Genomic DNA, 23,348 nt, shown 5'->3' on the forward strand with positions numbered 1-23,348 from the left:
CACACCAATGCATCAATGTTTTATCAGTTGAATCGAAATCCTTTATAACCAATAATGCTAATCATAAAATAGGTAAAGTTGGTATATTAAGTAGTTTTAGGTGTTATCTGCAGAAGTAGCCACTGTCTTATGGAGAGCTAAAAATAGATGTCTGATTATATTAATTGGAAAATGAAAAGTAAAACTTGAAATAATTAAGTATTGCCATTTCAGCAGATAAGATTAATCTACCTCTGTATCTACTACTTTTTCATGGTATGTTTTGTGCAGATGAACGTTCTCTCAAAATATTCTCCAAGACAACTTATATCACAATCATATAGGGATTAATTATAAGTGCAGATTCTCTGGCACCAAATCCCCAAACACAGTTAATAAGAATTCTTAGTGAAGATGGTGGAACGTATTCATATTTGCCTTTTTAAAAGAATACTTAAAAAAATACTGATGGCTAGGTCCTACCTTCAGAAATTCTAAATTAATTTATCTTAATGTGGCTTGGGCATTGGCATTTTTAAAAAGCACCCCAGACAATTCTAATGTGAAGCTAATGTTGAGAACCATTGCTTTCAGTAGAGTGAGGCCTCAAGGTTATTGTGAAGAATATCTTCAATAAGTTGTCCATTCCTCATTGTGAAATATAACCTCTTACACTAGATTAGAAGGATGGATTGAGCACAAGGACAGAACACACACGTGACCTTTGATATCCAAACATTCATTAGCCACAATCCTAAAGTTATAATATTGTTTAGAAACCATAATAGAAAAATATTTGCTAATTAATGACGATTTATCTAATAAATCCCGACTCACACATTTCTCTCTTCTTACCACTGACATCCATATCCTCCCATTTTGTTATTAAAAAATCAGATATTTAAAACATAAGTGAAACTGGATAAAATTATGGATCTTCACATTTTTGCAAATGATCCAGGATTTCATAAAAGTGATGTTGAAGAACCACATGCAAAGCCGTTGACAAATGACTTTCTAACAGAACTGGACCGGTTAGCAAGAAGAGAAAATCAGGAAACTGATGAGGAGTATCATAAAAAGACAGTTCAAAGAGAACAATTTGAATTTCAAAAGATTAACAGATGCCCTTGGGAAAACTGCTGATGTACTGAAAAATTTCTGCAAAACGACCCTTTTATGAACATGATGCAAAAATCATCCACGAAGCAAAGGGTTACGCTAACTTTGAACTTAGAAAAATATGCTGAAAAATGGAAAATTTTTCGTCAGTTTCCAATAATCATACAAAATTGCAAATATAATCTAAATTTTATATAATGTTAGCTTGTATAATTTATTTTCATAATTTTTAGTTCCATCTTTTTTGGAAGTAATCTCAATAAGCATGTTTGTACAACATGTAGTCTGAAATTTGATGCTGCATTCCACTGGGATCAACTATTCTCCAAAAATAAAGTCTTTTCTATGTTTTTCTCGCCACCATAGTACCTATCACAACAAGAGATCTCAAAAGTGTATCAAGTCCAGAATCATTGCCAGTGCAAAGTCACTGAAAACTTACGTGCCAAGATGAGATCTTCATTGTTACCACCCTCAATACTCATTTGTTTAGAAAAATCACAAAGTTTAAAAGCTACACTGTGCAGTTGTATCTTAAAACACTCATTTTCTTATTTACAAAGAGACTTTTTAATAATAACAAAATTTTTTTCCTTTGCTTTAAGAATTTAGCTTCTGGTAACATAAAATAGTCTAAAATACCTTGTTCCATTTATTGGGGCATTGCTAATTGTGGTAAAAATGGGAAATCAACAAAAATGCACAATATTAGGAATGGTTAAGTGAAGCAAACACACTCATTTAGTGGAATATTATTAATTCATAAAAAATTATAAAGAGTTTTCAAACATCAAAGAATACGTTGTAATGATAAGTGAAACAAATAGGACGTATACTATATAGTCAGTATAATTTTAATTATCTTATAAAAACATGTACATAACAAAAAACTACAACAATGTATGCAAAAATTTTAATAGCGAGTAGGATAAGATCATAAAAGGCATTTTTCATCCATTTAAAATTTCCTTCCACACTTTTCAAATTTTTCAATATATTCCATGAAAAAATTAAATTATTAGAAAAATAAAATAAAGCACTTTTAATTTTAAGCTCGGACTAAAGCAAGACACCTTCTATTCTCAGTCTTGTAAGTCTAACTGATTCATCAAGATTCCTTGCTTCCTGACAAGTTACAGTGGAACATGAAATTCAGGTTTGAGTAACCATAGGTTCTAGTATTGATATGCAATGAATTCAGTAATGAACTTGCTTTTAATGAGGATTTAAAAATCTGATCTAAACATGTTATAACTAAATGAGTATATTTCATATAATGGGAAAATGTTATATGTATGAAAACAATATTTTTAATATGACACTACGAAAAGATAGCAAAAATAGAAACCAAATCACCAGTCACCAAATATTCCATGTTGGATGAGTTCTGAGTAGCAAATGCATGACCTCAGATTTTTCCCAGCATGGTCAGTTACCGTTACCTATCAGTCTGAATCAACATGTGGATTAGGAACTATTTGCCCATCCAAGACACTGTACGGAGCTATGGAAGGGGTGAATTTAAATCAACATACCACAGACTTGTTGTACAAGTCAGATTGGAGGAGGAGAGTGTGTGCTGACAGACACAAGAGCTTACAAGGTGTAATATGTCAAGCAAATTAAGTAGCACACAGAGAAAGACAATGTTTAACATCTATCTTCTTACCCTTTGTATCCACCTGATACAACACTTAAATGACAGTACTAAGCCAGTAGCAGATGGCTAATAATTCACTAAACAGCAGGTAATACAATAGAAAGATGTTATTGGAACTGGGAGGACCCTAGAACACAGGGAGGGGCTGATACCATCCTCCCTGACGTCGCTGTTAGGAATATCTCAGCACCAGGATTAAATGTAATCAAGAAAGAATCTTCATATGGAGGAAAGGTTTCAACATTTTTGTAAGAATATGGACTGGTAGATATTTCACAGGGCATTTAACAACAAGCACTAATAAATTGTTTGTGGAAAGCTGTTATAAATTCCACAAAGTAACATATGCAGTTCCCAGAATCAAACAATCTCCCATGAATCCCCACCATAATTTCTGTGTTAGAAGAAAAATAGTACAGAAAGCGTAACAAGAAGGGTCAACTAGGGAAGATATGGGCTCCCACCAGCTTACAAATTGAGTCTTCCAGAAAGCAATCAGCACGACATCTTCCCCATTTCCTTGCCTCATATTTCATCTATTATCTCCTGGAGCTGGGATTGAGCTTGTGATTTCAAGTTTACAAATGGAACATAATCAGAAAGTGTTGATATAAATATGCAATCACTGAGTATCAATGCAAACAATTCACTCATGCAAAGAACAGTTACCTAATTTATCTATCAAGCACTTCTTTGTGGGGAGGGGGGGGGAGAGAAAACTTGTAGTCCAGAAAGAAAATATGATAATACTAATATAATTTCCATTAACCCTGCTTTTCTTCCAAGGGAGTTTTCTTTGTCATTCTTATTTGAATGTGACTCAAAATCCTAATAAATATAAAATACATATGGGATACAACTTTCTATAAATGATATTGAAACAATAAGATATCTATTCAGAAAATAAAAATAAACTTCAATGATTTTCATTCACCACATACAAAAACACACAAAAATAGAGCGACATCAGAAAGGTGAAAAAATAAGATGTCCCTCTCACATATCTCCTATGAACAATGACAATTTGACATCAAAGCACAGACAAAAGAGCCTTCCCGGCAGCTTTGGGATCCAGGTAGGAGACTGTGAAATCCCAGTGCAGTTCAAGACCAATGAGAGCCATTTGGAGAAGGTAAGCTTGCACCCAAGTGTCTCACTTGCTGATTGTGGTAATACCTACATACCTGGAAAGAGTTCTGTACCCTTGAGAACTTGGATACAGGCCCAGTTAGCTTGGTCCTGTTACCAGCACATATGCCAAGGGACCTGGGAGGAGTCACACCCACCCATGTGTATGCTGAGTAATAGGCATTTAGAATTTAGTCCCAAATATAGACCCCCAAAGTGGCCCAAGAACCAATTTCAGCCCTCTTGGCCACAGTCCAGGAACCCCTGGAGGTAAGCACACAAAACTCAATCAGATTGTAGATTCTGAAAGGACCCTGCAACTGGGCTCCAGCCTGTCCTGGTTGCAGTCTGTGAACAGTCCTGCTAGCAAGAGGACCTGGCAGGACACACACCTATTTGTGCCTCCTGGAGATCTTGAAAGGGCCTTATACTCACCTTTAGCCCCCATACAGCCAAAGGCTACCAATAAACCTATTAGTTTAAGCCCCTCTGGACACAGTCTGAGCAGTCCTGCTGGCACAGGACCCAGTGGGAGACAGTCATGTATGTACCTCAAAAGATCCAGAAAGTGCCCTCAGCTACACCACCTCTAGCCACAGTCAGGAGGTAGTCCAGCTCACTCAGGGAACTGATGGATGACATGTCCATTTGTGACTCTAGAACAAGGTCTTCAGACCTTAATCTTGGCTGTAGAAACTGAATTATCACCGGGTCTCTGTTCCAGCCCCTCCCAGCCATGATCCAGGGCCAGTCCTGCCTACCCAGCGACACATCCATTGACTAGACAGGAACCCTTCCAAGGATCTACCAGGAGCCATACACATCCACATACCTGGTAATAGGCCCACTGACTGAGTACCAAACTGTGGACCCTAAAATGGACATGTGACCCAGTCCCACTCTACTGAACAAGCTACTGGAAGTAGTCCAATTCACCCAGAGACCAGATGGAATCCACACCTGTCTGAGCCCCTGGTAATAAGCACACCAACTATGGATCCCACTGTGGATCCAGCAACAACCTCAAAATTGGCTCCAATCCAGCATGAATAAAATTCTAGGGGTAATCCCAACAACCCAGGGAACCAGTAGGAGATCTTTACCTGCTGAAACCAGCCTGTAAACACTGGAAGAGGTTTTTTTTCATCCAAATACACAGACACATATGCAAGGCTACATAAATCACAAAGAATCAGGAAAACATGACACCACCAAAGGAAACTAATGAAGCTCCAGTAACTGACACCAAATAAATGGAGATCTTGATTTCCTGACAAAGAATTTAAATCATCTTGAAATAAATCAGTAAGTTTCAAGACAACACAGATAGACAACTAAACAAAATCAGGAAAACAATGTATGAACAAAATGAGAAGTTTAATAAAGAAATAGAAACCATAAAAAAGAACCAAATAGAAATCCTGGAGCAAAAGCATACAATGAAAGAACTGAAAAGATTCAATAGAGAGATTCAACAACAGATTTGTGGAAGAAAAAAATCAATGAACTTGGAGACAAATCACTTGAAATAAGCCAGTTAGAGGAACAAAAATGAAAAAGAAGGAAAAAGTGAAGAAAGTCTACCTTAATTGTAGGACTCCATCAAACAAATAAACATTTGCATCACAGGAGTCCCAGAAGGAGAAGAGAGAGAGAAAGGGGCAGAAAACTTATTTAAGGAAATAGTAGCTGAAAACTTCCCAACTCTTGGGAGAGATGGACATCCAGATGCAGGAAGCTTAAAGGACCCCAAGCAAGATGAACTCAAAGAAGACTATTCTGAGACATATTATAATCAAAATGCTAAAAGGTAAACAGAAAGAAAGAATTTTGAAAACAGCAAGAGAAAATGATTCATCACATACAAGGGAAGCCCCACAAGGATATCAGCAGATTTCTCTGCTGAAACCTTACAGGCCTGGAGGAAATGAGATGACATATTCAAAGTGTTAAACGAAAAAAATTGCCAGCCAAGAATGTTATACCTGGCAAAACTGACCTCCAGAAATGAAGGAGAGATAAAGACATTCCAAGACAAACAGAAGTTAAGAGTGTTCATCATCACTAGACTTGCCTAACAAGAAATGACAGAGTTCTTCTAGTTGAAATGAAAGGACACAAATTAACAATATAAAAACATATAAAAGTATAAAACTCAACAGTTAAGGTAAATATATACTCAAATTCAGAATACCGTAATATTGTAATGGTGGTCTGTAAATCACTTTTATGTCTAGGATGAATGTGAAAAATTAGTAATGTTAAAAATAGATATAGCTACAATAATCTGTTAATGTATGCACAACATAAAAATATGTAAAGTATGATATCAATAGCATAAAATGTGAGAGGAGAAGTACGCATAGAGTTTTTGTGTGTGATTGAATGTAATTTGCTAACAGCTTAAAATAGACTGTCATATCTATGAGATGTTTTATGTAAGCCTCCTGGTAACCACAACAAAGAAACTTATAGTAGGTATATAGTGGGTAAAGAGAAAGGAACTAAAGCATACCACTATAAAAAACAAATTACAAAGGAAGACAGCAAGAGGAATAAAGGAACTTAAAAAAGGCACTTATAAAAAAATGAACCAAATGGCAATAGGTCCTTACCTATCAATAATTGCTTTAAATGTAAATGGACTAATTTCTCCAATCAAAAGACAGAGTAACTGAATGGATTAAAAAAAAAAAAGATCCAACCATATGCTGCCTACAAGAGACTCACTTTAGTTTTAAGGGCACACAATGCTGAAAGTAAAGGGATGGAAAAAGGTATTTCATGCAAATGGTAACCAAAAGAGAGAAAGAGTGGTTATACTTCTTTCAGATAAAATAGACTTTCAGTCAAAATCAGTCATAAGAAGAAAAGAAGGTCACTGTACCATGATAAAAGGTTAAATTCATTAAGATAGAAAAATTATAAACATATATACACCTATCACTGGAGTACCTAAATATTTAAAGCAAATATTAACAGAACTGAAAGGAAAAATAGACCATGATATAATAATACGAGGGGGCTTCAGTACCCCGGTCTCACCATTAGTTAGATCATGTAAACAGAAAAGTAATAAGGAAACAGTAGATTTGAATACCACAATAGACCAAATGGACCTGACAGACATATACAGAACATTCCATCTCACAGCACCAAAATACCCATCCTTCTTAAGCACATACAAAACATTCTCCAGGACAGATCATATGTTGGGCCACAAAGCAAGTCTTAAATTTAAGAAGATTGAAATCATATCAAGTATCTTTTCTGAACACACTAGTGTGAAAGTAGAAATCAATAACAGGAGGACAATGAAAAATTTCACAAGTACATGGAATTAAACAACACAATTCTGAAGGAACATTAAGTCAAAGAAAAATAAAAAAGGAAATAAGGAAGTAACATGAGACAAATGAAAATACAACATACCACAACTTATAGGATGCAGGAAAAGCAGCTCTAGTAGGGAAATGCATATCTGTAAAAGCCTACATTTAGAGAAAAGGAGGATCTGAAATAAACAACCTAACTTTACACCACAAAATATAAAAAAAGAAGAATCTAAGCTGCAAGTTAGCAGAAGGAAGGAAATAATAAAGATTAGAGCAGAAATAAATGAAACAGAGACTAGAAAGACAATAGAAAAAAATGATGAAACAAAGAGATGGTTTGTTGGGAAAAAAAAAAAGCAAAACTGGTGAACCTGTAGCTGGACTAACCAAGAAAAAAAAAAGAGAGGACTCAAATAAAATCAGAAATGAAAAGGAGACATTACAAGTGACACCACAGAAATACAAAGAATTAGAAGAGGCTACTAGGAACAATTACATGCCAATAAATTGTATAACCTAAAAGAAATGAATAAATTCCTAGAAACATACAAGCTACCAAGGCTGAATCATAAAGAAATAGAAAATCTGAATGACCAGTAACAACTAAGGAGATTGAAGCAGTTATCAAAAATTTCCCAATAAAGAAAAGCTCAGGACCAGATGATTTCAAGGTGAATTGTATCTAACATTTAAAGAAGAATTAATGCCAATCCTTCTCAAACTCTTCCAAAATGGTGAAGAGGACAGAAAACTGCCAACTTCATTTTATGAAGCCAGCATTACCCTGATATCAAAGCCACATAAAGATCCACAAAAAAAGAAAACTACAGCCCAATATCTCTGATGAATATAGATGCAAAAATTCTCAAGAAACACTCGTAAACTGAATTCAACGACACATTGAAAAGATCATACACCATGATCAAGTGGGATTCAACTCTAGGTTTCAAGAAGGGTTCAACATGCACCAATCAATAAACATGACACACCAGGTTAAAAGAATGAAGGGTAAATTCATATGGTCCTCTCAATAGATGTAGAAAAAAATTTGACAAAATTTAGCACTCTTTCATGAAAAAAGCTCTCAAGAAATTAGGTATTGAAGGAACATACCTCAGTATAAAAAAGGCCATATATGACAAACCCACAGATAACATTATCCTCAATGGTGAAAAGTTGAAAGCTTTTCCTCTAAACTCAGGAACCAGATAACGGTGCCCACTCTCATCCCTCCTATTCAACATAGTGCTAGAAGTCCTAGCCAGAACAATTAGACAAGAAAAAGAAATAAAAGACCTCTAAATAGGGAAGGAAGAATAAAACCATCTCTTTTTGCAGATGATACTATCCTATATAAAGACAACCCTAAAGACTCCACCAAAAAATGTTAGAACAATAAATGAATTTAACAAATTTGTAGGATATAAAATTATTATACAAAAATCGGTTGCATTTCTATACACTAACAACGGACTATCTGAAAGAGAAATAAAGAAGAAAATACAATAGTATGAAAAACAATAAAATACTTAGGAATAAATTTAGCCAAGGAGGTGAAAGATCTGTGCATTGAAACTATAAAACATTGATGAAAGAAATTGAAGAAGACACAAACAAATGAAGAGCAATCCTATGTGCACAAACTGTAAGAATTAAAATTGTTATATTGTATACGCAACCCAAAGTCATCTATAGATTCAATGTAATCCCTATTAAAACTCCAATGGAACTTTTCACAGAAAAAAAATCCTAAAATTTGTGTGGAATAACAAAAGACCTTGAACAGCCAAAGCAATCCTGAGAAAGAAGAACAAAGGTGGAGGCCTCACAATTCCTGATTTCAAAATATACCAAAACCATGGTAATCAAAACTGTATGGTATTGGCATAGAAATAGACACATGGTACAATGGAACAAAGTCAAGAGTTCAGAAATACATCCACACACATACAGTCAACTAATATTTGATGTGAGTGCCAAGAATATTCAATGGGAAAAGAATAGTCTTTTCAATAAATGGTGTTGGGAAAATTGGATATCCACATGCAAAAGAACAAAATTGGACTGCTATCTTTTACTAATCACAAAAATTAACTTGAAGTTAAAGATTTAATTATAAGACTTGAAACATTAAATCTCCTAGAAAAAAACATAGGGAAATTCTCCTTGACATTGGTTTTCACAACAGGTTTTTGGATATGACACCAAAAGTACAAGCAACAAGAGCAAAAATAAACAAGTGGGACTACATAAAACTAAAAAGCTCTGTAAAGGAAAAGAAACAACAAAATGAAGAGGTAACCTAAAGAATAGAAGAAAATATTTGCAAGCCATGTGTCAGATAAGAGGTAAAGATTCAACATATATATGGAACTCATACAACTCAGCAGTAAAAAAGACCAATAATCAGATTTAAAAATGGACAGAGGACTTGAATAGACGTGTTTCTGAAGAGGATACATACATACAAATGGCCAACAGAACATGAAAAGATGCTCAACAGCACTAATCATCTGAGACAAATCCTTACACAGAAGTACATTGGATGGAGAAATGAGAAACTACGAGAAAACACAGAGAAAATGAGTCAGGCCAGAGGGAAAAAAAATCACATTATTGGCGAAGTGGTTGATAATATGATGACATTTGTTTACATTGAATCCATTTGTTTAGGTTTAATCTATTTGTTTATGTTTCATACTCAGTGGCAAGTGGTGACAAAATTTAGAGTGAGAACAGCAGGATGTGAGTTTGGTGGAGAAATTTCGAGCATGTGGACATGTGAACACACAAATGGATGGGTGACCCTAGAGGTTTATATCTTGCAGAGTGACCAAAGGTAACAGGGGCATTAAGAATGGTAAGCTAATTTGGCTATGATTTTTCCAAGAGAATGTGAAGTCAGCTCTTAACCAGATGATAGTGCTTCTGCAAGAATGCAAAAAGTTGTGAAATTTATCCAAGAGACTGATTTTTCTGCACCATCCAAAAAATAGGGGCATCCACAGAGAGCCTGGTACTCAACTTGGGAGCAGAAGAGCAGAGATTGGGTAAAAATATTGCCCTCGAGGGATGAATTCTGAGGCACAATGGACAGTGTGGTGCAGTCACAACCAGCAGAGAGACGTTTGCAGTATGAAATAGGGAAATACAACATGAGAAGAGTGAGAAAGAGAATCTTGGAGGACAGCAAATTTGTTGTCATCCAGAGGGGGGAGTCTAAGCATGAAAGACCAATTTGATTCTGGGAAAAAGAGGAGTTGGTAAGGCAATACAAAATAAATAAGGTCTATGGACAAAGAGGTGGCTGGGAAAACAGTGTGCTCAGAATCAGGTATTCAGATAGCAAAATCTACTATTTCTTCAAGGTCCTAATAGTTTAGTGTCCTTAACTGTTCTGTTTACAGAAGGGCCATAGACACGTTGTAACAGTCTCAAAAGGCCAATACCTTAGTTACTTCTCTTCTGTTCTGTTCCAGAGAAAGATGGGGGATGCTTGGTTTGGCTATTGATCCATGCTGTGTCCCTTATTCTGCTCAGTCGGAAAGAATGAGTCAAGGTGGCATGCATGGTCAATGCAAAGAAAAAAGAGAACAAATTTGAGACTGTGTTATACTGAAATCGCTGACAGCCTCAGCTACATGCAAATGATCCAGGGTGGGGCCGAGACCTTAGTAATTTTTAAGTGTCCATGGTTTATAAAATTAGAATGTGCAGCCAGGGTTGAGAACCACTCATATGAACTAAGAGAAATATTTCCAATTCTTTCTGACAAAATTATATTACCATCAGGAAAACTTAGAAGGTAGAACCAAGAAAGAAAATTCCAAATATCTCCCACTTATGAATATCTATGCAAAAATTTGAAACAAACTATTAGCAAATCAATTTTAGTAGCATATTAAAAGAACAATGGAACGTAATCAACAGGCATATATCCCAAACTTGATTAGAAATGTGATTATTACCCCATAAAAGGAGTGGGCAAGAAAACATGGAAAGTTGTAAAAATATGCTTAATAAATTTTTCAAAATACTGTAAAAAATAGGAGCTGATGGATTCTGTACCTTAATAACACACATAAAACATTTCCCACCAGCCCATGGATATCCTGTCCACTGATGAAATCCTAAAAGCCTTGTTGTGAAAGTTAGGTTTAAGATACAGATGCCTGCTTTTCCTGCCATTATTCTGGAATTGTTTGCCAATGTCATTAGACTAGAGAAAGATAGAAAGTATTTAATATATAATACGAGAAAAACAATAGCAAAAATGGAAAACCCAGTGGAGACTACTCAAAAAGGTTTTGGAAATATTAAAGAAATTCAAAATAGTGGCAAAGTTAAAAATAAATATACAAAATACCTTACCTTTATACTACACAAACAATAACAGGTTAGAAGTGCAATTTTAAAAATATCCTATTTACAATAGCAACAGCAAGAAAAATCTTGAAAATAACTTTATTAAAAATATGAAAGACATATGAATGAAGTTACAAAACTCTGCTGAAGCAAGAGGAAGGTTTAAATAAATGGAGAAACCTATTGTTCTTGGATACAGAGATTAAATTTTGTATCCCCTCAGTTCTCCCTAAACCAATCAGTAAATTGTGTATGCCCAATGAAAATTCCAATGTGTGTGTGTATGTGTGTGTGTGTCTGTCTGTGTTTAAGTTTGCAATGTGTCAAGATATCTAAAAATTTAGCTAGAAAAAGAAAATTTTAAGAATAGACAGGTAAATTGTGCAAAAAGAAAAAGTAATGAAAGACGACTTGTCATAAATAACATTGAGATATATAATAATAAAACAACCAAAATTACAACAGGATGATGTAGGTACAGGATTAGAATAAATCACCAGAAAATAATTATTGAAAGTCTAAATATACCCAAGAAACATTGACAAGTAGAATATGAGAAAGCAAGCATTTCAAATAGACAAGGGAAAGATGGATTATTCAATGTGTCGTTAGGATAGCTTCCAGTCATTGGGTAATAAATAAGGCAGTGCTCACTCATTTTACCAAAATAAACTCTACACAGATTAAAGAGTTAAATATAAAAATGCATAAAAAATACTGAAAAAGGGAGGATTTTATATATGCGTGTTATATAAATCTTTAAAGAAAATATTGACAGATTTCACTACATAAAATTTTAAAACGTTGGCATAGTAAAAAGTAGTACAGAGAAAGTTGAGGAAAAACAACAATTGTGAACATTATTTGGAACACATTGACAGAAAAGTATATTTAAAAAAATAACAGACCCCTTTAGAGTATATTTAAAAAAATAACAACCCAACAGATAGACGAGCAAAAAGTATGAAGAGGAAATATAGAGAAAAAAATTAAAAATCAAGAAATACATGCGGAGATGATCAACTTTGTTAATAATCAATTAATGAAAGTTAGAAAGAGTTTTTCCATATATTAAACTGGCAAATATTACAGAGATGATTTATGAAATGTTTTTTAAAATATTGGTAAAAGACAGTCTTTCGGAGAAAGTATAAATTAGCACAACCTCTTTGGAGAACAATTTAATTATATCCAGTCAAATTTGGAACGGAAAGTCTCATTTGCCTAGGATTTCCAACTCCATGACTTTATCACATATAAATACTTACCCATGTATGAAAACAATATGGGTATGCCTGCATATGTAATTGAGTGTGTGGAAATAAAATATAAAAAATATATATAATATATAAACATACATAAAATGTATACATAGATATACCTATACACACATAGATGTATACACACACACACGAATATTCATTGCTGCATTGTTCATGAAAGCCAAAAGTGAAAGAAGGTTGATTTAGTCTACTTCGACTCGTCCATACAATGGAACGTTATATAAAAAATAAGACATGAAATAGAGCTCTCTACATTCAATGGAGAGATGTCCATGGCATGTTTGTTAGTTTGAAAAGCATTCTGCAAATTCACAGATGCACAGCGTGATCTGATTTATGTTCTAATTAATATTTACGTGTGTTCTCCTTGACACAGCTATTTTAAACTTCAGTATTGTTAGGATCTCTTTTTTTTTTAATGAAAGACGTATATTGATTTTTTAGTTAGCTAGTTACATAGATATAAAATGTTCTTAACTTGGTCCCCAAACTAGTCTAAATAAACTACCACTGTCAAGGGATTACAGTATACTAATATACATTATACATTTAAAGTATGGAAATATATATTGCACAGTTCATAAGCCATCTCTAAGAGAGTCAAAGCCTTAAGTCAAATTGTGAGAACTTTAGTTTTTTTGTGTAAGTCATTGACTGTAGTGGTGAACTGGAAGATTGGGCAGGATGCGTATGGACATATTAAAAAAAATTTTGTTGAGTAAAATTCTGATATCTTCTATATTCTTTCTTTTTCTTAACCTCCTTTATTTCTCTTTCCTTCTTTCTCCCTTCAAATATTTATTGCACATCTACCATGAAGGGGTGCCATGTGAAATAACCGAGACCTAACTGTATTTGATCTATAGAAATATCAATTGCCTATGACTCGATCTCATATATTTTAGACAATCATGACATTTAATCTCCATTATATTCTTATATAGTAAGCATTATTACCCCCACTTTTGAAACACACACACACCATTTGGCAAGTTACTTATATCTCAAAAAAATTACGTATTAATTTGTTGATTGATTTCATTGAAATGCTGAGTTTATTTCACATGTATATTTTTGTCTCCCCACCATTCGCATTTGTCTGACCACCAGTACTATTATAACATTCCACGCATACTGAAAACCAAACAAGGGATGGAGTTCCATCTTTAAAAACTAAATGGGTATTTTGAACAACACATTCTTGGCAGTGGAACCTGGACAACATTTATCAGACACGGTAGGGAAAGTTCTCGCTGCACTATAAAAAGGACAGCCATATATCAGCTGTTACAGAAATGAAATGACAAAAAAATTTAGCAAACTCTTTAAAATATTTTCTTTAGGAGACTTCCTCCACTGCCAGCGATCTTGAATAGCCTCCTGGTCAGCCATCTGGAAGCAATTCTTCATGTAATTGATGAACTTGGCTTCCACTTTAGGAAGCGAGCCACGGTTTTCTATATTTGCTCGCACTTTTGTTCTAATGTCTTCTACAGAACTAGGTTCTTTCAGTGCTTTAGGCATTCTCCCTGCCTTTTGAAGGATTCTTGACCTTCTGATCTTAGTGTTGATGGCTTTGAGTCTTTTTCATTCTGGTTTGATTTTTGTGCCTTTTTTGTTGGAGCATTGAATATAGATTTCTTTGTTGAAAATTTTTCTTCAGCTTCCTCCTCATCAAAATCATCATCATCATTACCTTCATAGTCATCATCTTCATCCTCACCATTTTTATCAGCAGCAAGTTTTACTTTTTTCTGTCGGGACTTGCCACTACTTCCAGGAGCAGCTCGCTTCCAGATTTATTTATGAGTTTCATATCCTCCTCCTCTTCACCTTTTGACTCTGTATCTTCTTCCACAGCTACTAAGTGCTGTCCACTAAGATGCACAGGCCCTGAACCACACCTAACCACAAGGCCACAGGTTGTGTTATATCAAAGTCCCCAAGGGAAACCACAGGCTGTACAGACATGTTCAAAGTTGCCAGTGTTACTTTAATTGCATTGCCCTCGTAACACATTGGCTCTGCTTCAACAATGTGCAATTTATCCTTTGCCCCAGCCCCTAAACTGACTGTTCTTAAAGATGACTGGTGCCCATTTTCATCATTATCCACTTTAAAGAGGTAATCTTTGTTGGCCCTTAGTTTGCAACAGTTCTGGAGGCTGGAAGCTCAAGATCAGGGTGCCAGTGTGGTCAGGGGAGGGCTCTCTTTGAGGTTGAAGACTTCTCGTTGTCTTCTCACATGAAGGGGCTTAAATCTCAAAGAATTTAAATGCCTTGCATAAGAACACACAACTAGTGAGAGCTAGAGCCCAAAATAGAACTAGAAGCCTGTTTGACACCAAATTAGAAAGATTTTATCTTATTTAGTGCTTGGTGTTTATTTCATGAGTGGTTTGCATTTCTTTTGTTTATTTCAGATTATCACTATGTTATTTTTTCACCATTCACTCATTCTTTGTTCACTCACCATTTATTGAATGCTTTCTGGTGGTGTGCGAATAAATGTTTAATAACCTGCTCTCTGGTGGAAATGTCCTTTCCACGCCTATTTCTATGGTATAAATACCCCCGCTGTGCCTGATTTCAAGCTACTAAGGTGCACCAAACAGCTTCTACAATTCCTGAAAATATAGCAATTGCCTCTCGCAAACCACTGTGAGTCTGACCCAGCACACCATGGATTGCTTTCCATGGACCAGGCACTTTGTTAGGTGTTAGGGAAAAAATAGAAATACCATGAGTTCTGCCTTTGAATAATCAGGGGTCTAGTAAAAGAAAATGATCAGGAACACGAATTATTATAACTTTTGGAAAAATAGGATATTTTAAAAATCTTTTGTCTTCTTTACTTTCTCATCTTTTAGATGACTATTTATAATACTGTCTTCAGTTGAAAGTTATTTTAATCCCTCTCAACACCATAATATTGGTAATTAAAATTTTCCCTAGAGGTTAGCCAGAAAAAAAATTATACATCAAATCTACTTCCAAGCCTTTTATTCTTCTCATTGCCAGTGAACAAAAATTCCTTAATGTTAGTTCATCTTATGTATTCTCCTTAATGTGACTTTTACTAGCTCTTCAATGAATGAGAACAAAATTAAATGGTAGTAAGTACCCGTGTTACATGTGATAATTACTATAATCACACCATCATCATTCTCTGTATTGATGTATTTTTCCTACAACACATCAAGAAAATTATTTACTTCTAAGATGATGAATGACTTACAACAACAATCCAGACAGGTATTATGATGATAGGTAATAAGATAAACACAATTTTCCCTTGAAATAGAAACGCAACCTGTTCTGTATGTTGGCAAGTGCCGATTTTAGGCTTAGATAAAGACACTCTTTAAATTTTGCAAACATTAAATGGGACTTTGATTAGGAAAAGTCTATTGTCGTTGACAAAAGCAGATGCTTTAAACATGCTTTCTCCCTGAAACACGTTGTATTCTTCATAATCTTAAAAAATGGCCATTTTTATGGAGAAAGCCAGTTCCACTTACCTAAAATGTTGATTTTTTAAAGATAGCCCAAATGAAAAATCACTAAATAATCTTAAGTATGCAATTTTAAGTACTTGAACTGAATTGTTCTCCTGTGTAGTTAGTAAGTAGAAAAGAAGAATATTTCAAAAGTCTTCTCTGTGAAAATTGCTATTTGTTATTAGAGTGTCATCAGCCCAACTCTGAATTTGATGATCTGTAATGTGAAAGTTTCAAAGTTTCTGCAGATCGATGTTACTCCATCGCTGACACAAAACAGTCTTCCCCACCCACAATATCAAAGGCCTTTTTAGGAGCAACATATTTACCATCAGTCTTATAGAAACATATGTGTACACCAATTCCCTATTGGCTAAACAATTGGCCTTACACATGTGTATGTTACTAGTTTTTAAAAATGACACAAATGTTGTTTGCATATACATTTATTTAAAAGTATTCCTGTAATCAGAGCAGCTTTAGATGCTGTTGTCTCAAGCTACGGTTAGTAGGAGTCCAACTATCACACTGAGGTCTATGAAACTTTTAATGTTATAAATTAATCTGAATAAAAATCTGGCAATCATTAAAGATGATTAGTAGGATAGTAATGACCAGAAACTGGATGTAACCTTGATGTTTTTTCCACAAATGTGTCTTGAGCTAATTACGATGTTTTAAATAGCACGAAGTGGATGTTCAGATATAAGGAATGTCAACACATGGCCTTGCCCTGGACAAAGCCCTATGTAAGACAGAAACATAAATAAGTATCTGTAAGAGAACATGATGACTGAATCACTATTTGTATGTACAAGGCGTGATGAAAACATGGGGGAGAGAGTAACTAATGAAAGGCATGACTTTTGAAATTGGAAAAATAATAAGATTTCTCCTATCAGAGAAGAGTGGAAGGGTCATTCAACAGAGGAAAAAAAAGTCAGCAAAGATTCTCCCTGCTAATTAAAGGCTCTGGATTCCAGTTTGTGGGCACGGAGAGATTTGGAATTGAGCTTCTCTCCGATGGATCCTATTCTTTCAATCCTCCTTTTATGTAACTTCATGTGGGTTGAATTTTCTGTATAATCTACTCAATAGTATTAAAACAAGAAGTTTCCTTCCAGTGAACTGTCAACTTATTTACTTCCACACGTATGAATAAAGCTATGCTCCACAGCAAAATACATTAGTTCTGCCCATACCGACCGTTAGTGGTGAGAATCATGAACAAGCATCAGGTTTTGCCTTAATCTACTTTCCACGTTTTCTGAGTTTGGGTTTCATTTTCAAGTATTTTATTCATATTGTTATTCTCATAATCTCCAATATCTATGAAAGCAGTAAAGATATTTTAAGAAGACATATGAAGTGCACAATTATTATGGAAATGGAAGTTGAGATACTTAAACAGTGGTGAAAGTGACAAATATTTTACATGTGTATCAGATAAATCATTTGTGAGTAGCAATAATTCAGAAGGTCTGGTGGTGACTCATGTATAGGCTAACCACGCATGCCAGTTTGCTTGGGACAGTCTCAATTAACATTTGTTATCCCAATGTCTTTCTGGTTTGGCATTTGTCCCAGAATTTTCATTTTTCAGCAGTGTTATTTTTTAATAGCTCCCTTCAAACAATGTGATATGGGTTTGGGAGTTCTCCATTTTGTACTGTGAGTTTCTGCCATGATCTTTCTTAGTGTATGTGAGACATATGTTCAAAGAGCAGACTTCTTGCTTTAACTGGTGGTTAAATTTAAAGACAAGCAGCAATACTTTGCTTCTTTTCCCAACCCTTGTCAAATGCAACATAACTTCGACTTAACTCCCTTAAAGTGTCTCTTGTGAAGGTGAGAGAAGGATGTGGTGCCACTACTTCTGCTGACTCACTTGCGGTACCATCCACTTTCACCATGGCATGGTCAGTTTCGTGGTTGAAAGCTCAAGCCCCCAAGATGTTAGTCAGCAAGGCCAGTGGAAACGGTGGGAAGTATTGGAAGACTGTATATGAAATTTGAGAGAGAAATAGAGGCCAATAAGTCCTGCCTTAGCAAGTGATAGAGTAGTCTGATGTCTGTTGCTACAGTGGTTGTTTCATGGTGCAAAATTATAACTCGTCTATTTTTTATTTTACTACAAACCATTTTAGGAGCAGTAAATGAGAAAAATACATGTTTAATAAAAAATTAATGATTATATTTCTGCTTCACGAGAAAGTTGATGATGTAACTTTCACAAAATATACGTCATTATTCACCATCCATCGTGGGAACTGTAGCAAATATCATTCATCACAGTAAAACTGGAGAATGCAAGTCCACTTAAAAAGTGCCTCCATGGACTTCAAATATTGTAGTTAATTTAAGAGAACTATGCTTGCAGACAAAGATTTAATACATGAAGCACCAGAAGGTGTGTTTATATAACATTCAATGAAACTTGACTTTTATTTAGATGGAATTAGTAGCCTTCTAAGTTAATCTTGCTCACTTTTGATTTCAAGTTTTCATGTAGAAGGACAAAATGTAAAATGATAGCTGTTAGTTCATTGACTTGAATAGCAGAAGAACTTTGCAAACAGTTAAATGAGTCCAGTTTGATGTCAGTGTTGTTAGACTCATCAAATAGAAAGTCAGTTGGTTGCAATAATGGTTCCATTTTTTCCTTCAGTTCATGAAGTCAAAGTGGAGCTTTAAAAATTTTGTTGTGTCTAATATTAGTCGAGCTTCTTCAGAGAAACAGAAGCAAGAGGATATGTGAATATATACATATGTGAGTGTTTATATATATGCATATATATGTGTGTATATATAGAGAGACAGACAGACAGACAGAAAGAGAGAGGGAGATTCATTCTAAGCAACTGGCTCACAAGATTGTGGAGGCTTGGTAAATCCACAACCTCAGGGCAGGCTGGCAGGTTGGAAGCCCAGAGAAGCATTGTAGTTTGGGTCTAAAGACAATCTTCTAGCAGATTTCTTCATTACTCAGGAGAGGTTAGTCTTTGTTCACTTAAGGCCTTCAACTGATTTGATGAGACCCCACATTAGGGAGGATGATTTGCTTTACTTAAAGTCACCTGATTTAAATGTTAATCTCATCCAAAAAATACCTTCACAGAAACATCTAGAATAATGTTTGGTCAAATATCTGAGCACCATGGACCAGACAAGATGATACATAAAATTAACCACCACAGTGTCCAAAACGAAACATCGTATATTCTTGTGATTGTTATTGCTGTCCATTGCAAAACTGAAAACTGAAAATAATAATATGAACACAAACTTTGCAAGAGGTAAAAACAATGTTCCTACTAAATTAATAAATGTATAGAGCAGGAATTTACTTGTAATTGATTATGGTAAACACGTCATTCACATTTGTGTTTAAACTATCTGCAGTATTTTACCAAGCAATGGGAAAGCCATGGTTGTTAAAAACTCAACTACAAGATTTATGTTAAAGAAATTTCTTGCAAACATTACTTTAACTTGGAAATAGGCATTTCTCCTTGCTCCTTGGATTCTAAAATTCAATCAGACTTTAGAAAGTTTGCCGCTTTGAAGAGCTACTTTGTACATCATCCCAAATGTCCTACCATGGTACTGAGTTTTCATTTTTGGTGGGGACAAATTTTTCCTGTATATTTTGCTTCCAGTTTGTTTGGAATTAATTGGAGATGTTGAATAAAAGTACTCAACAAGTAGAAAAAAACTTTACTTACGATGCTTGTAGGCTTATGATGTTTATAGGATATTCGGTTATTTAAAACAAAGCTTGAAAATAGTATATATTGAAATTCATACCCATGGAAACAAGGGCAGAACTGCATAAATTAAACACAGAGGGCATAGAAAATATACAAGATTTAATTGTGAAATTCTTGAATTGTGCTCGGAAAAGTGAAGAGACTCTTTTGATAAAGAAAATCTATTTTTTGTAGAGAGAACCTATTTTTATATGGCTAAATTTATGGTCTGTACCAGAGAGGCGTAAAAGCGAGAAATCCAATGATTTTGAAGTGTCAATATTTGGAAAAACAGTAAAATAATTATTAAGAGACATAACTTGTCTGGCAGAAATATTTGCTTTTGAAAAAGGCTAGAAGAGAGGAGAGGCAAAACAAAAACAAATTAAAAAAATAAAACAATGAAAAATATTAAGCTTAAATATTTTTATATTGTAATATGGAAAATTAGAATTGAGAATATTTTCTACTTCATAGAATTTTCTCTGAGCTTAGGAAGGACTTTAGCAAATGGAAAAAGAGTATTTTCTCAATTAAAAATATTATAGTCTACAGCAGAGAGTCAATTGAAGGTGTCAATAATTTCAAATTCATTATCGTAAAATGCAACTTTTAAGAAGATTGCGTTTTTTGAAGAAGATTTCATATTTTTAAGAAAAGCAATTTAAAAGACCATATTGCAAATGAATATACATTCTTCAGAAATATACCAGCAATATGGTATGAAACTGATGCAAATAAGAATTTTATTAAAATATGGAAACTATATCAAGAACAATTAAACTACTTATGCTATTTTTTTTACTATCCAAATAACCAATATAAAGTAGGATTTCTTTTAATTTAATAAAATGGATATGCTAGTTTCATTTTTAGAAAGAATTTTACTTCTGAAGTTTTTGAATATAATTATTTTATGGGTCTACAAAGACAAGAAATCCAATATACTGATCAATATACATTATACAAATTATACAATTAAATTATTTTAATACTCTTTTCACTTTTACAAATGACTCTATTTTGTTCATAACTGATATGGTCAAGTGAATAACTTTACCTTTAAACTGAAAAATCATTAGTGACAGAGTATGCTAAATGGCAAAATAAATTCAAAGAAAAATGTTCAAGGTTTTAGCTCCAGGATTGTTGACAATATCCAATACCTTATTAGTCTACCACTAATTCAGGAAACGATTGGAAATTAATTTCAGAATAAGCACAAGAACAGAATGGTTGCTTAAACTTTAGTTGCAAATTAAATTTTTATTGATATTCTTATTTTTTATTGATTTTATTTATTTTTTTAATTTTTATTTTTTTTTAATTTTTATTTTTATTGGTATTCTTATGGTTCCTAATTTTTGTGAACAGATATTGTCAGGTAGCTCAAGTGCTTTATCTTCCATTACATTATCAACCCTATAAAGCAGGTATTACTTTTAGAGACAAAGAAAACTAGGCATAGAGAGGTTTAGCAACAAGTCCAAGGTCACAAAAGCAGCAATTTGTGATGCAGCCTAGATTTACATTCTCTCCAGTGCTCCTTGGAAACAATACAATATCAAAGTGGAGAGCACTGAATGGGTTGGGGGTCTTTGCCAAAGATAAACGTATCAATGTTAGAAGGATATGAGAGGGCACCCACAACGTAAATCATCAAGTGGGAGAAAATGTACCAGCTATGAGACATCATAGGACCAGCAGGCTTAACATTCTTTTCATCACTTTGTAAGACCCTTAAACTCTCCTGGTTTTTGAGAAGCTGTTGTATCCCTGAGTGCAGGTGTCTTTATAATATACTGTTCATTTTTCAGATATTATTTCATGTGTTGTGGAAAGGATTTTTGAAGTTGTCTTTTCCTCTGCTACCTGGTCTCACCTGAAGTGGAGAGCTAACAAAATTTCCAGGCAGAGAAAAGGAAGCTCATGACCAACATTCTATAGGTCAGTTCTCACTGGGCCATCTCTTAGGCAAAAAGCATTTTTTCTCTCCCTGAAACCTCAGGAAGTCACTGACTTAGGGACACAAAAGATAATCAGTGTATACTTATTGAATATTTTTCAAAATCACAACATTATTTGATAAGAATTTTTGTCCAAGTTCCAGCATATAGAACATCCTCTGGCAAAGCCGTCAGAATGTTTCAGATTTGTACTTACTCGTCTTGTACAAGGTGCTCCTGATTAAACTTCGATTGCATTCTTATTAGCACTCACACAATTTAGCTCTTTGTAGAAGTGTACGTTTCTGTTTGCACTCTTCTTTTCTGAAGTCTTATCTCCTCTCTAGCAGCATTTACTCAATATCCCCTGAGCATCCTTTGAGCAATAATAGTACACAGAGTGGGATTTGCCAAGTAAGAATATTCCATTAAGGATCGCAAGGATTCTGCAGTTCACTGACTCCATTGTCTTTCAAGGCAAATTTCAACATAAACACTCAGTTCTGCTTTTCTTTTGCAGAGCTAAGTGATAATATTAATGCCATATTATGAGCGTAATTTATATTCAGTGGGGAATTATTATTCATATAGACCCAAAGCATACCTTATTCATTTGTACTGCCCCCTTCCCTAGGTTCTTAAGGCACGTGTGAAGAAGCAGCCTGTCCTTCAGGTTATATAAACTAGAAAGATGTCAACAAGAGAAAAAGAAAAATAATTCATGGGTAACTTTTTAATTTAAAAATAAAGCAATAACTATAGTTTAGACTGTGATATACTTGGACATAAGAATCAGATTTTATTCACCTTTGTATCCAAGTATACAACACAATGCCTGATACATAACATTTGCTTAATAAATAAACGTGTTGAAAGAATGAAGCATGGTTGGGCAAACTGTGGCCGTTAGACAAAATCTGGCCATTTCTTATTGTGCCCAGGCCAGGAATGCACTCATGCTCATGCACTTGCATAATGTCTATGGCTACTTTCATCTACAAATGCAGAGTGTGTGATCCTTTGGCTTGCAAAGTCAAAACAAATTACTATCGCCCTTTATAGAAAACGCTTCTTAACTCTTGACCACGGGATTGTTTGAAAATAGGAAAAATAATCACTATTAATCTTTTCCATGAACATAATTTTATGTAGTTACAATTAAAGCACATTCAGAATTTAGCGTTTTACTCTTTATTTACTATATCTTATGCCTTTTTCTATGATGAGCCCGAGTCTCCACTCTTACTTTAATAGCTGCGACAGTATTCTGTTGCATAGACGT

General features: G+C 34.4%; 1 protein-coding gene and 1 pseudogene across 1 annotated transcript in view; both read right to left on the reverse strand.

Annotated features, from left to right (window-relative positions):
- Nucleotides 1-23,348, reverse strand: part of DPP10 (dipeptidyl peptidase like 10) — a 1,232,656-nt gene that overhangs the window by 1,004,150 nt on the left and 205,158 nt on the right. The window lies entirely within an intron of this gene.
- On the reverse strand, nucleotides 14,093-15,019 carry LOC103552398 (nucleophosmin pseudogene; annotated as a pseudogene).

Source organism: Equus przewalskii, chromosome 17 (genome assembly GCF_037783145.1).
Source record: "Equus przewalskii isolate Varuska chromosome 17, EquPr2, whole genome shotgun sequence".
Lineage (NCBI taxonomy): Eukaryota > Metazoa > Chordata > Mammalia > Perissodactyla > Equidae > Equus > Equus przewalskii.